The following is a 13,944-nucleotide window of genomic DNA, read 5'->3' on the forward strand; positions in this document are numbered from 1 at the left end:
TTCCAGTGCCGAGATGGGTGCCTCTTAGAGAACCAGGGTGGGGGGGTTTCTTACAGCCTATTAAAAATGAATTCACAGAAAGTTATCCTTTTGTAGAAATAGAATTATTGATCAGAAATCTCTTTTTTTCAACTTACATCTTATGCAGACAAAAAACATTCTTCTTATGAAGCTCCTCACTTAGTTGTTTGGTATTGGATGTTTTTCAACAATTTTGGGATTGAGAGGTGGTACTTTGCCAAGAAAAAAAAACTAAAAAAAAGCTCATCTGCTGTTAAGAGGAAAACCTTGCTCATGGTCTAGTTTTCAGGACACGTCTTTTTCTTAAGACAGAATAACAACTCTATACCATTTCCTGAACAGCTTTTGTTTCCTGATCCCACATAGCAGCTCCATTACACAGCTCAACTTGCCCAGACCTCGGCAGACTACAGGTTGGATGGGGCCAGGCAGAGGAGTTGCCCTTTAAATAGACAGCGCAGCTGCACATAGGTTGTTTGGGGATTTAACCCCTCTAACTATATTAATGGGAATTTAAAGTGTAAGGGATACCACCAATCCAGAGGGGGAAAAAAAATAAATCTTTGATTTGACGTTACTTCAGCATCAGGACCAATCCAGAACAACAGCATGTACTTGGTAGCTTTCACGGGTAGAATGAAATATAAGTCCCTTTTATCTTAATATACTTCATATTTCATAATGAGAATTATCATATTGAAAATAGTTCTGAGAAACAAAGACATGTAACCAGTGCTGCTCAGAGTAGTTTAAAATCAGACCTTATTTCTCTGTGTCAACATTTAAAAGTAGGGAGTACGAAGGATTTTGTTAATTTTGTATTAATAAAGACCCCAGAACCCTGCAGGGATCTGTAGGCTCCTTCAGTAATTACGGAGTGTGCCAAAAGACCATGTGTTGTATTCCCAACAATGAGACAGAAGCACATAGTTTTGCTGCAGTCTTGGTACTTTCACTATGTGTCACTGTGCATCAGCATTAGCTGAAGAACGGAGAGCATGGCTAACAACAGAGAGAAAAGTAAAAACAATGACATACAATTTTTTCTGAAACGTCGCATATCTTTTTTCCATATATTAGGAAAAGGTTATGCTCCTTTTGCTCGTAATTATAAAACAAGAATGTTAATACCACAAAGGTTCAGCATAAATCAATTTCAAACTGCTAAATTTATTAGGCAGTGCTTGTAATGAATTATCTGGAATGGGAAACAAATCCAAGGCTAGGATTTTTTGCTGATACTTGCTAATTGTATCGAAAAGACTAGATAACATTTATGTTTCTATTAAGAACTGCTAATTTTTTTACACCTTACAACCGTGGAAATACATTTTCTTATCTGCAGAGTATACTAAACAAAACTGATTTATACCACTACATTGTGTTTAAAATGAATAAAAATTACTCATGATGGCATAAAAATATCAAACTAAATTATACTTAGAATTTTTAAATGTCATGGGGAAGTACTTTAAAGCGTAGATTAACAGATGTTACTATTCCTGTTCTTAAAATTATTGTAAGTATTAGTAGCATTATTATTATAATATAATATTTTTTTTCTGCAAAAAAAAAAAGCAGAAATCCTTGAGGTTGCCTTGTTTAGGGTCTGAACCAATGCCCACTAGAGTTAAAAAAGTCTCAACAAATATTTCAGATATACTATTAAGAATTAACGAAAATATCATAGTGATTTAGTTTAAATTCTATAATGGCATTTTTAGAAGTACTGATGTATTTCTGTCATATGAATATATATATGCATTTCTAGTTCAGAGTTAGATCTTGAATGTAGCAGTCTACAGATAGTCCCTATAATTAACAGCTAGTCCAGCACGCTAGTTAGGCTTTCTCATCTGAAGTAGATAGAGTCCAAAGAGAGAAAGAAAGAAAAAGAAAGAAAGAAAGAAAGAAAGAAAGAAAGAAAGAAAAAAAAAGAGAGAAAAAGAAAGAAAGAAAGAAAGAAAAAGAAAGAGAGAAAAAGAAAGAAAGAAAGAGAAACAAAGAAAAGAAAGAAGGAAAAAGAAAGAAAGAAATGGAGGGAGAAAATAAATTTTTCTATCTGATGTAATGCTTTATTGCAATACTTTCATTCATATGTGGATATTTAAAAATATGTTTTAAAAGTTAGCAGATATTGCTGTTGAAATGCAAACTATGGGTATTTTCATCTTGACACACAGGGGTCATGAAAAAATCTCAGGAGTTCTAATGAGAAGATACCTCACTGGTTTGTTGCAGGGATGTGTCCAAAACCCAAAACTGCTGTAGCTCGTGGCCCAACATTGGCAGTGTCTGTTGGGCAGACTGACAGGAATAAAATATGCAATATGAAGAAGTCTTCCTCCATTGTCTTATCAGAGAGGAAAAGTAAATGCCATCATGTTGACTGAAGGGGAGGTATCACACACCATGCGGTCACAGAGAATGAACACCACAGTGAGCAAGAAGCTCCACTTTTTGACAACAAACAAGGCAGGCAAGTGAGTGGACACCTGGTCATTTAAAATGCAGCAGGACTGGAATGTCAGGCCCATTTGCCAAATTGCTGCTGCTGTTCTGAGCCAGAAGAAGTAAAATGTGTTTCCCTTATACATTTCAGCTGTTGTGCTGTGTCAGAAGGCACTCTGAGCTGGAATGTGAAAACAAGACCAAATCATTGTCCTGGATTCTTTTCCCACAGTTCCTACCAGCTTTCACACTGCAAAAACCCATCTGACAAATACTGCCATTAGGGCATTACCTTCAAATTAGGACTAATAAAATCCTGTCCCAGCTTCATATAAACCAAGTACTTTTTTTTTTCAATTGCATAAAGCACAGTGTTAATTCTAGCAATTGCTTGGGCAGATGATAGGCTTTGAGGGTACAGTAAATAATTCCAGCCTGTAAAGCCCAGTATATACTGATAATGGAGAAAAGCAACTCGCATGAGCAGTACACATCACCCATACAAGTCACCTCCAGCCTTTTATTCAGCAATTCTTTCAACTATTCCTAAAGTTGGTTGCATGGGCAGTGCCTGATAGAGATCTCCCCATTGCCTCTGCACATATAACCTTGTCATTACACTCTCCTTACCCTCCCAATCAGAATTATGGCATGACATTTTGGTGCCCTTTGCATCGTCCACCCAATACTTGATCTGTCTTGGCTGCTCCCATCTGCTGCAGCACCTCTCACCTGGCCCTACAGCATTGCTTTATGCGCTCTTGGTGCCCCACTCAATCTCAACATAGTTTTTGTAGAGAAAACCTCTTCACTATTCAGCTGCATGTCCTACAATTGAATATCCAAATGTGAATATCTAAATGCAATAGCTTTCATCAGAGGGAGTTACTGGAAATATTTACATTAATTATGCTTCTGTCTAAATTGGTTACTAGTCTTATAGTTAAACTACCAGAAGGATTTCTAAAACAATTGATTTTTTTGCTAGTTAGTGTTTTTTATCAGACAGATAATGGGAGACAAGAAATAAATAAACTCAGGGAGGTACAATTACATCATCTTACTCTTTCAGCATGATAAACAAAATGGTATTCGCTTCCCTCCCCAGAGTGCTATGAGGCTTATTCCATTAAGGTTTGTCAAGTGCTTGGTTGGAAGACCCTGTAAGTGCACGGTGTTATTAGTAAATATTAAATAGAAAACTAGATTCTAATTATCAGGATAAACAGGCTAAGTTCTGCTTGGCTAAATGCACTTGGGAGAGGAACCCAGGACCACCAGCATGCTGTAGTGTTGCGCATCCTTATCAGATCCAACTCCTTTTAGCCTCCAAAAGGTTTGCTTAGGCTCAAACCTACCAGAATGAAAATTTATCACCACTACTATCCCTTCCTCAACACTGAATAAAAATTTTACTCACACTTTAGGGTGTATTATGCATAGTAGACTGATGCAATTTATTTTTCAGGCATCCCCAAAACTTGCTCATCACCCTGTGCAGCTGGGACAGAAACAGAGCACACAGGTAAAGCACACAGGGCTCTGCTCCTGCACCTGGCGGGGGTCCCTGCCCCTTCAAGTACAAGGTCAACAGTCTCCTCTGTCACTGGGCTTGTGACTGCCTTGCCCCTTACATCCTGGCACCTGAAGGAAATTCCCATTTCATGGTCTTTCTGCCTTTTGCCACAATGAAGAGAGGAAAAAAAATCCTCCCTGTAAATGTTTCACCAGAGATAAAAGAGACATATAAAGCACTTGTGCAACACTGCATTAATAAATCAGAATTCAAGATAAAACTGTCCTTAATATCATGTGTGGGTAAAGGTCTAAAATATTTTTGCATTGATCATTCATGATTAAAACTAATGTCATCTGGTAGCTTTGGTAGTGTTTTTTTTTTTTTTACCTTTGCTGTCAAGTGAAGCCTGTGCTGGGCACAGCCATCTGGGGTTTTACATCTTCCCAAGCGTGCTGTGCAGTCGGATGGCATCTCTCGCGTAAAAGGCAAAGACTGACAGGGATTCAAAGGAGACAATTGCTGCAGTGAAGAAGCTCCTTTCACATCAGGGAAAAAGGTGGGGATAGATAAAGCTGTGGAAAATAACACTTCTGGTGAGTAGAACAGGAACCCTAGTGAAGACAGAAGGCCATTCACAAACAGGGCTTTTTTTAGGAGCAATCATTTTGCCAGCTTTAAATGTCCTTTAAAAGGGGCCAAGTAACCTGTGCCTACTGAACTTCTCCCAAAGACTGCACACAACACGGAGCCTCCAGAGTGTAGCTAAAGCTTTTTAGGTAGTACCTAGTGATGTATTTTGTTTGAAAGGAAAACTACCTTCACTGTGCTCAACGTTAACAACCCAACCACTGCAAAGGTAAGAAGTTTCTTCCCACCAGGGGTAGGCTCAGAGATGCTTGAACATAAATTTTGGACTACAGTGGCCTCTCCCTAGTGGGAACTACTCACTGAAAAGCAACATCTGCAAGACTGATGGTTTGGGTTTTTATACAAAAATCTCCTACTAGAAACTAGATCTTGAAACACTGGGAAAACAACTGGAAGCAAGAACATTAAGCATGATGGTTTGCAACCCTTCTACCTCTCTACCCTGAAACCTGTAACAACAGGCTGAATTCAAACAAACAAACAAACAAAAGAGAATCTGTGAAGACTTAACATCAGAATCCTTCAATAATCTGCACTGAGTGATTCTCAGAATGGAAGACTTTCAGCCACACCCCTTCCCGATCGAGGGAGACAGAGGCTGGGCTGGAGCAGCCTTAGCAGGGAAGTCTGCTTTAGGCACACCTGGCAGGGCTATTGATAACTCTCTAAGACATACACTTCCACTTTTATTTATGCATGGATCAGCACCAAACCTACTAGCATGCCAAGCTACCTGGATAGCCTGGTTGTAGGAGAGAAATTGCCATGTATGCCCATTTATTATGTTCTCTATTCATGTAATAGCTATAGATTCCCTACAGCCTGAAGTGAGCCCTTGTTCTGCAGCTACGATGTGGTTAGGCATAAGCTGAGGCATCCTGAAACGATGGCACCATCCCCTGCTTCTCAGAAACTGCCTTCCAGCACTAAGCAGACTGAATTGGGAGTATGGACTGAATTGGAACCAAGCAATTTTTAATGCGTCTACTTATTGAATTTTTAATTTGCAGATTATTGACTGTATGGACTGTAATGGCTTTGAACAACAGGGTGAGTGTGTATGCCAGACATCTGAAGTAATTCTATGTGAAAAGAGATGGCAAATTGCTGGAGCCTTTAATTACACTATTATTTAATAGTATTAAGGGCGGGCCTGAAAAAACAGAACTCTCCCCCTGCACATTTATCTACATCTCAATAAAATGAAATGACATTTGTGTGAGGCGAAGGGAGCAGTGGCTCTGAATATATGTACTTGTATGTAACATCTCTGAATGGGGTTGGTATGAAAGGGCAGACCATAAAGAAGTGATGGTTTCAATCCATGGGATTTTAACACTTTTTGCTTCTGTGATCCTATAAGCCCTCAACATCAAGAAGCCATTAAATAAAAAGTAATTACTTTTCTGACCTGCCTTTTTCTATGCATATGAAGACCATAAAAAGAACGATGCTGTCACTGATCCCCACATCTGTCTGCATATTGTATGCTTTATAGATATAGGGCCTGATGCTGACACAGAAATGGGAACTCCTAGGTTTTTTTGGGCAGGCTCTTGACAGCACATTCAACACACAAATCCATTCTCAGCAAAGCAGCAGCAGCAGCCATGAGCTGGCCTCTTTACCACAGCCAGCCCATGTCATGCCAGGCACTCCTTCCCTCCCTGGCAGCAGGGTACCGCTCTTCTTTTCTTTCCTCATGATTTTATTTGGAAACAAAAAGAAACAACATCCTGTCATCAAACATCAGTAAGGCATAATTATTATAGCTATGTTTTACCTACCACAGTGAACGTTATTACTATGTGAAGATCACAAATATCAAGCCTCCAGGAATGTCACATGAGAATGTCATAAGTAAGCCTACGTCTAAAATAAACACCCAAGAAAACCCTTCTCAAAATCACTCTGCCTACATACATGCAAATGCTTTTTACTAAGGGTTGTTCTTTACACGATTTGAGAAATAACTCGTGGAAAAAGAAGGCTGGATTGTTATTTCAGGGGCAAAGACAGCAATGCACAGAGAGCTAACATTTTGCTTACTTCTCTCAGACTGGTGCTGTTGAAAGGAGCCCTGAATACCGCCAGGCTACAGCTCAGCTGAAACACACTGCAGCTGCTCAGGACATGCTGCCATCAGGAACAGGTCCGAGCCCCGGCTCTTCTCTCTTTCATGTCACCGACTATGAGCCTGACTCGTATTTCTGCTGCCCTTTGCCAACATCTCAGGCAGGGAACTCAAAGCTCCGTGATAAAAAGCACCTTTGCTAAAATTTAAATACACTGTGTCCAGCAAATGAATTTAAGACTAGGAGGTGTTAGTGGCTGCCTTAAATAGATACATTTTTACTCACTGCTGACCATCTCATGCATTAAGGTCTAGCAGTATTGAAAGAAGACACAGCGAATATATAACCCACTGGAAATGGAAATGGCACGCAGCAGGACAGGGCTCGTCAGTGGCGGGCTGAGCCAGGGAAGGGAATTTTACAAATTCCTTTCAATGTCAGGTCCTTAACTTTGCAGTGGCAGTTCTGTATGCTGAAGTTTTGTTTCATGCCCTATATATATTCCTCTTTCATGGAGAGAAGGCTGGTGACTGTGCTTACTATTCCTGGAGTGCTGTCGTGGATGGGTGGAATACTAAGAGAACCACATCTGAAAATGTACACTCACAACGTCTTATCAGTATTGGACATACATAATTTTTTCTTGCAAAGTTTTTGCTATGAAATTGGTTGTCACAGAAATTCATGTGCTTCTCCTTGCTAGTTTTTTTTTTTTAAACCCACTACATTACTATATTTTTTGATGTCCATTTTAATGTTCCTTAAAGATAAAGCCAGCCGTCTATACTAAAATTTCATGCACTCTTTTCTTTGGTTGAACAGAACTGCATTCTCACTACACAGTAGTATTTCACATACATTTCAATAACTTGGTATATATTCCACACGGATGAAAATACCCACCTGTAAGCATGAAACATTTCCGCCTTAATTGAATGTAAAGGCAACCTTTCCCAACACACATTCTTTCAGGCAAAAGTAAGTGCATGCTCCATCGATGTAAAGCACCACTGTTTAATTTGCTATCATGGATGGTTTAGTTGAATAACTGAAACACTGGCCCTCACTTTGGTCTACCCTTGGAAAACTGAAATTTAACCTTGGAAAACTGAAATCTAAGTCTGAAGAGAGTTTCTCTCAGCAAAAGTTTTTGATAAATTATAATTTATCAAAATTGTCATAACAGCATTTATCTACTTGATACAGAGACTTCACAGAATAGTTTATAGGAACAGAATATACACAAGTTAGAAGCATTCATGGATAAACACAAGCTGGCAACTAGCACTGATGGTCCACCAAGTATACTGTTCTTTCAATAATCTCCATTTTCCAGTTGAAGTGTAATTCACTACAGATTTTCAGCCGACTATAAATGAGACAATGGCAATTATTATTTTGCAGTTTTGTTTGAAAACATGAACTATTATTGACTGCATGTGGAAATGCTGAACAATGAAGCAATAACTTCCACTGATAGCATTTTAATTTCTTGAGAAAGGTGCTCAACCAAGCCTTTATGTGCTCCTTGTAAGATTTACATGGAAGTGATTGGAGTGCAGTGCAGAGAACTGCAGCGGATGGAGCAGAGATCTAGAGTAAGCAATGAAAAAGAAAACACAAAAAAATGTCCTATTTAGTGTGTTCATGGTCTGAAAATGAGGATTGTTTCAAATATTGTGCATATTAAAGTTCTTCGTGGAGGCTAGCTGAGATCACATCAGCTTGATAAAGCAGGTCTTAGAAAAGATGTACAGGCTTCAGCCACAGAAGAGCAAATACAGGCGCCTTCCAGAAAAGTTCTAGGGTAAAGGACTTGCAGGAAAACCGGACACCACCAGGTCTCAGGATGATGATTATGGTGACTAAGATGACAATTATGATGATAATAATAACAGCAGCAGCACCAACAAATTCTTTATTAAAGCATAGATACTAAAGTAACCAAAGCCATCTAACATGTTAAGTGGAGGAGTTGTTTCTTTTAAAGCGAAGAAAGCTACTCTGATTTCAGAAAATAAGTACAATGAACACAGCAGTCAGCAAAAGAAACCAAAGAATTAAGACAGCTGAAGCACAATGAAAAGACACAGTGCTCTATTAATAATGCTTACCTTTAAAGAAGCATGATAGGACGATGGCATTTAATATCAGTGCTTATCAGAAGCATCTCAAGAGATTTCAGCTCTTTTAATGTATGTCTTACAAAAGAAACACCACTAAAGAGTGCTGACTTCAATGTTTTCCTACTGCTAACAGCTGCCTTTCAGGCAAGATCCCATGAAGCTTTCCTCTTCCCCATTTAACTGACTGTGGATTTCCACATTTAATTGAATGGGATTCAATAGCAGGAGCAGAGAGAGTTCAAATTGTCCCTTTGGGGATTCGCTCAGCAGAAATTACTCATTCATGCCATGACATTTTGAGGGAATATCATAATGTCGTTTTGGACACAATGTCATAACTTAGAGGAACAGAAGAATAAGATGGAAACATCAATTACGAAAAAAGTAAGGGTCTAAAAATTCGTGTTTTTCCCTGTGTCCTTCCTTTCACAGGGAAGTCCCAGTTCAAAGAGGGCTGTTCTGCATCTGCAGTTGCTCTGTACATTCACCTTTGGGTCACTATCATCACCTGTGACAGGGTCACCTGCAGGCTGTATCCTGCTGACTTGTGTTCATCCCAGTCAGTCCAAAGAGGAGAGAGAATAGTGCTACGGAGACCAGCATAGTAGGAGAGTGGGATCAGATAGGTCTGGCTCTTTGTCACAGCACAACAGGACTGGTGTGGATATGGTGAGTATGCTGGTATGATGGTACCATAGGGTGGGACCAGAATGCAAAACATTGCTATACAGAGGTATGTACATGAATATGTACGTGTACACGTGCATGCACATATGTGAGTGTACAAAGGGTCCAGATAGTTATTTCTGTGTGATTATATGTCGTGCTAACACTGAATTACATTAGCAATACCACTCTACAGCATAACTTTACTTCTTAAAAATATTAAAAACAAATGTGAAAAATAAGGCAGATGTAGAACTGCCACGGGAAGGCTTGGAGTTTGACGCATTTAATATGGGATATGGCATCTCACAGGCAATCCACCAGATCCTGTACATACTGTGCGAGAACAATGGCTCGAAACTCCTTATAAAAATACCCCTTGCATGGCTGATAAGACACAAGCTGGGAGGTAAAAACAGGGAGGAATGTCCTAGCAGGTTACAGCTTGATGAGAAAGTTGACTTGACCCCAGTGTGCATGTAGAAGACTCTATCATAATCCTCTCTTTTTCTGTCTTTAACCTGCTCTCTAACTTAAATTAATTAAATAAAAATGCAAATAAGAATGAATTATTTTAATCATGATTAAATAATTAAAATTAATCCATATGTTTTTGTGGTGATCAAACTTCAAGGAACAAGACTTCAAGTTTGCAAAAATATAAACCAGTGCTAAATGACACCTTTATGTTTGGTACCTGATGTTAAATTACTGATTAATTATAATAATGGCCAGTCTTCGTGAACGAAGATTTTGGGAAAGGTCTTTTACCTTTCCAGCCTGCGCAATGGATTTTTTAGGTGAGACACAGCTTGCGCTGAACTGAGCCCACCCTTTAATCCTAAGGTTCATCTGCCGGGGCCAAGCAAGCTTGGACAATGGCAGTGAGGTCCTCAGGACGTAGGTTTGTTTAGAGTGACCTTCTCATAGATGGATGGCCTCACAGGGCTAACGAGCTCCATCTGCCCGGGGGACCTGGAATCGAACCTGGGTCGCAGCAGTGAGAGGGCTGCATCCTAACCACTAGGCCACCAGGGGTCCCTAATTACTGATTACTCTTTATATATTATTTCACCTACCATGTAAATTTTTACTTATCATGTATTACAGCTGCTATGCCAACATCAAAAAGGCACTAAAAAGTTTGCCACAGTGCACTAAATGGCATCCGTTAGAACAATTTCAATAAGTATTTGTAGAAAGGCTCTTTCCAGGTTGGATGGACTGCCCAGACCCAGTGCCACCCACCCTGAGTGCCTCACTGGCAAGCCAAACAGCGGGGACAGCCAAAGGACAATGTGCTCCTGACCTTCATGAGCAGCCCTTTGCAAAGACTTAACTGGGAAAGTAAACTTCGACATCGAGGTTTTGTCTTCGTGATACTATAATTATTCAGTTTTTCAGTTACCGCTGCAACTTCAATTCACTTAGCAGTAGGCTTTTTAGATTACAGTCCATTTATTATCAACATTTTTTTTTGCACAGAAGGTTACAATGGTTTATTAATCCATCAACAGACTCCCTAAAAATATGATCAATGATGCTGTATGAAATGTCATTCGTTATACACTTTAGGAGGTTTGGCAATTAGCACATTACATTATGACTGTATTGAAGGTTTAAAAATACTTGCAAAAAAAAAAAATAGAACCATATCCCTGAAGAGTTCTGCCGAATTAGAACAAAACACTGTAAATCTTAGCACCTGACAACACTAGTTTTATGAAATTATTCAAAAAATGCATGTTATTTGAGAAAATTATATTTAAAAAAAAGTGTTAAAGCTAGGATTTGATTAATGAGACTGTGTCTAGAGCAAGTCCATACTGCTGCGGTACCTCAGAGTCATGTTTCAGACGTACCTGAAAGCTGGGAAGGACTGCTATTTTCCAAAGCATCTTTTGAAAGAAAACAACCTGACAGAGCTGCTTGCTCAATACAGTGTCCCTTTTAACTGGGAGAAGCTACAAAACGCGTTATAGTTCACTTTCCTTGGATGAAGAGAGGCTCTTCAATTATAAAAGTGTAAAAGGGTGAAGATTGAATCATGGCGATGAAAGTCCCATAAATACAGATCTCCTCACTCACTGCACGCAGTGTGCAGATACAGGAGCAAGCAAGGTGAGAGAGAGTTAATGCTGTACACCCTCCTGCGCTGCATTCATGTTATTTAAAGGACAGCACGCTTTTCTGCGCCTTGTTTTAAGAATACCTCTTACTGTAGCAGTATGCCAAATATTTTGGTTGATATTTAAATAATTAATGAATGCTAAACTCTTCTCTTTTTTTTAATAGAAGAAAAAAACCGTCATATTCAGAAACTGACCTTTTTTTCCTCTTCTATACAAACCCATTAACAATACCGAAAAACATATCCCAAACATAAAAAGCTTTGAAATATCAATTTAAAGGCTACTTTCTGCTATATCCTTTATTGTAAATGTTACCAAGAAAAAGGCAGAACTCAAAAATCAATTTTTAATATATTTCTTCCTACCACAGGATATCGGAAACATTAATGGTTTCTACATCTACATGGCTACCTTACAAGCCCTGTTCTTCCCACATTTGCCTTTAAAACATGATTAATGTATGTTTGCATATATATTTAAAGTATTTCTGGATGTATATTAATTAACAATAACACAGTATAAACAACTTTCCCATTGTTTGATTACCCAGAATAACAGCTTGATATTTATACAGCTGCTGCAACTTAGTCAAGAGAAAATGTTGCACATTTTTGATTAGCTAACTGGATTCCAAACAAACCAGGAATCCAGGCAGGAACCAGACTTTTGAAGTTAAGTTTTGAAGACACTGCTGTTCTGCAGAACTGAAGTACCTCTAGTACAGACATTTTTTGAGAAAGTTTTCTGCCTTTAAACTTTCAATGGTCAAGGAATACTGATTAAGTTGTAGAAGTTCCACTGGAAATAGGCATCACAATGAAATTATCTAGCAGTAGCTAAACTGAAGTGAGTGTGTATGAGTGATGGTTATGAACAGCCTTGTGCAATCTGAGCGTGGAAATGTTCCCTTTATTTTTCTTCTTTCTGCTGCTTCCAAAAAGTCTCCCCTTTCTATCTTAAGTCCATACATACAGACAATTCTGCATAATTGTAACATTCCCTATTTTGAATCAAATTTCATCCTATTGCTCCTAGTCACTCCAGTTTCCAGTCTTTCTTCACCACTATTGCTCAACCTAATCAATCAGGTTTTTGGAGATGAGGGTGGAAATTTCCTCTGTAATCAACAAAGAGAAGTAGATGCCTTTGAAAGCCTGCACAGAGAAAAATCTGGATTAGGAATCTAATTAATTAGGGATTATGAACCTAAATTACATGGACCTCTCTTTGTTCATAATGTATGTATTTATTTCAGGAGGACTGGTTCACTGTGTGCCTAAATCATGAGGATGAGATACAATCTAGATATTTTCCTAAGGTACACATCACGTTCTCTACCACAGGTTTCATGAGGAATTTTTCTTCCTCTCTTTCCAGATCATATATATGTGTATGTTATTATTCTACTAATAAAATAAACCACATGCAAATCAGTAATATCAATCTCAGCCTAAAAGTAGCACACTAGACTAGAAAGCAGAAAAAAAGACAACTGGGGAGTATCGAGAGGCTGTGAAACCACTGCAGAAAATCACTAAACTATGTTTGCTTGGGCTTCAGGTTTTTTTCTTTTATCTACTTTTAAACAGAATCAGCCTTTTCACACTGTCCCACAATCAGAAATGTTAGTCAATCTACTGGATGGTTTGTGGTGAAGACTGAACCTGGTATTATTGGAAAAATCTATGTGAAAATATCACTATTTCAGAAATATACAGAGGTATTGTTACGGTAATACTGCACTATTACAGAATCATTAGAGAAAATTCTCCTGCTGCCTGTAAACACATCATTTAAACTCCACGGTGTTGCACACGAAAAAGCCTCTTCTCCAATCAACTAGAACAGACTTTTCTCCACAAATGTAAACTGGATAAATATTATTCTTAACATATTAAAAGGAATCAATGATAAAACCAACTTCTCATATCACATGAAAGCCATCAATGCATGTCACGTCATTTTAAAGTTATCTTTTAAGTGTTAAACAGCAGAAACCTGAAAGGCCATGAAAAGGTTTTTTTGTTCCCTTTTAGAGAAAGAAGGGAGTAATCCCAGGGATTTACAACTAATTGTACAATTTCATCACTGAATAATTGCAATAAGTAAAAGTCTATTTAAACTATCTTACATCTGTCAGGTCATTGCTGTCAGCTGCAAACTCCACTCACAGCGTATCACAACTGCTTTCTAAATACCACTGCATATCACAAATACTATCACAACACTTCGGTGCATCACAGTAAGTTTAGAATGGACTTGTCCCCAATTTTAATGATAATCACAATGTCATTAAAATGTAGATT

General features: G+C 38.5%; 1 protein-coding gene and 1 long non-coding RNA gene across 3 annotated transcripts in view; both read right to left on the reverse strand.

Moving 5' to 3' along the window:
- The window catches only part of PPARGC1A (PPARG coactivator 1 alpha), a 373,942-nt gene that overhangs the window by 108,196 nt on the left and 251,802 nt on the right, over positions 1-13,944 (reverse strand). The window lies entirely within an intron of this gene.
- Positions 1-13,944, reverse strand: part of LOC113969127 — a 171,453-nt gene that overhangs the window by 19,110 nt on the left and 138,399 nt on the right. The window contains exon 2 of the long non-coding RNA XR_003534763.1: positions 138-233. This is a non-coding gene — a long non-coding RNA (uncharacterized LOC113969127). The remainder of the gene's footprint in view (positions 1-137; positions 234-13,944) is intronic.

Source organism: Neopelma chrysocephalum, unplaced genomic scaffold, assembly GCF_003984885.1.
Source record: "Neopelma chrysocephalum unplaced genomic scaffold, ASM398488v2 Primary Assembly neopelma1_71, whole genome shotgun sequence".
Lineage (NCBI taxonomy): Eukaryota > Metazoa > Chordata > Aves > Passeriformes > Pipridae > Neopelma > Neopelma chrysocephalum.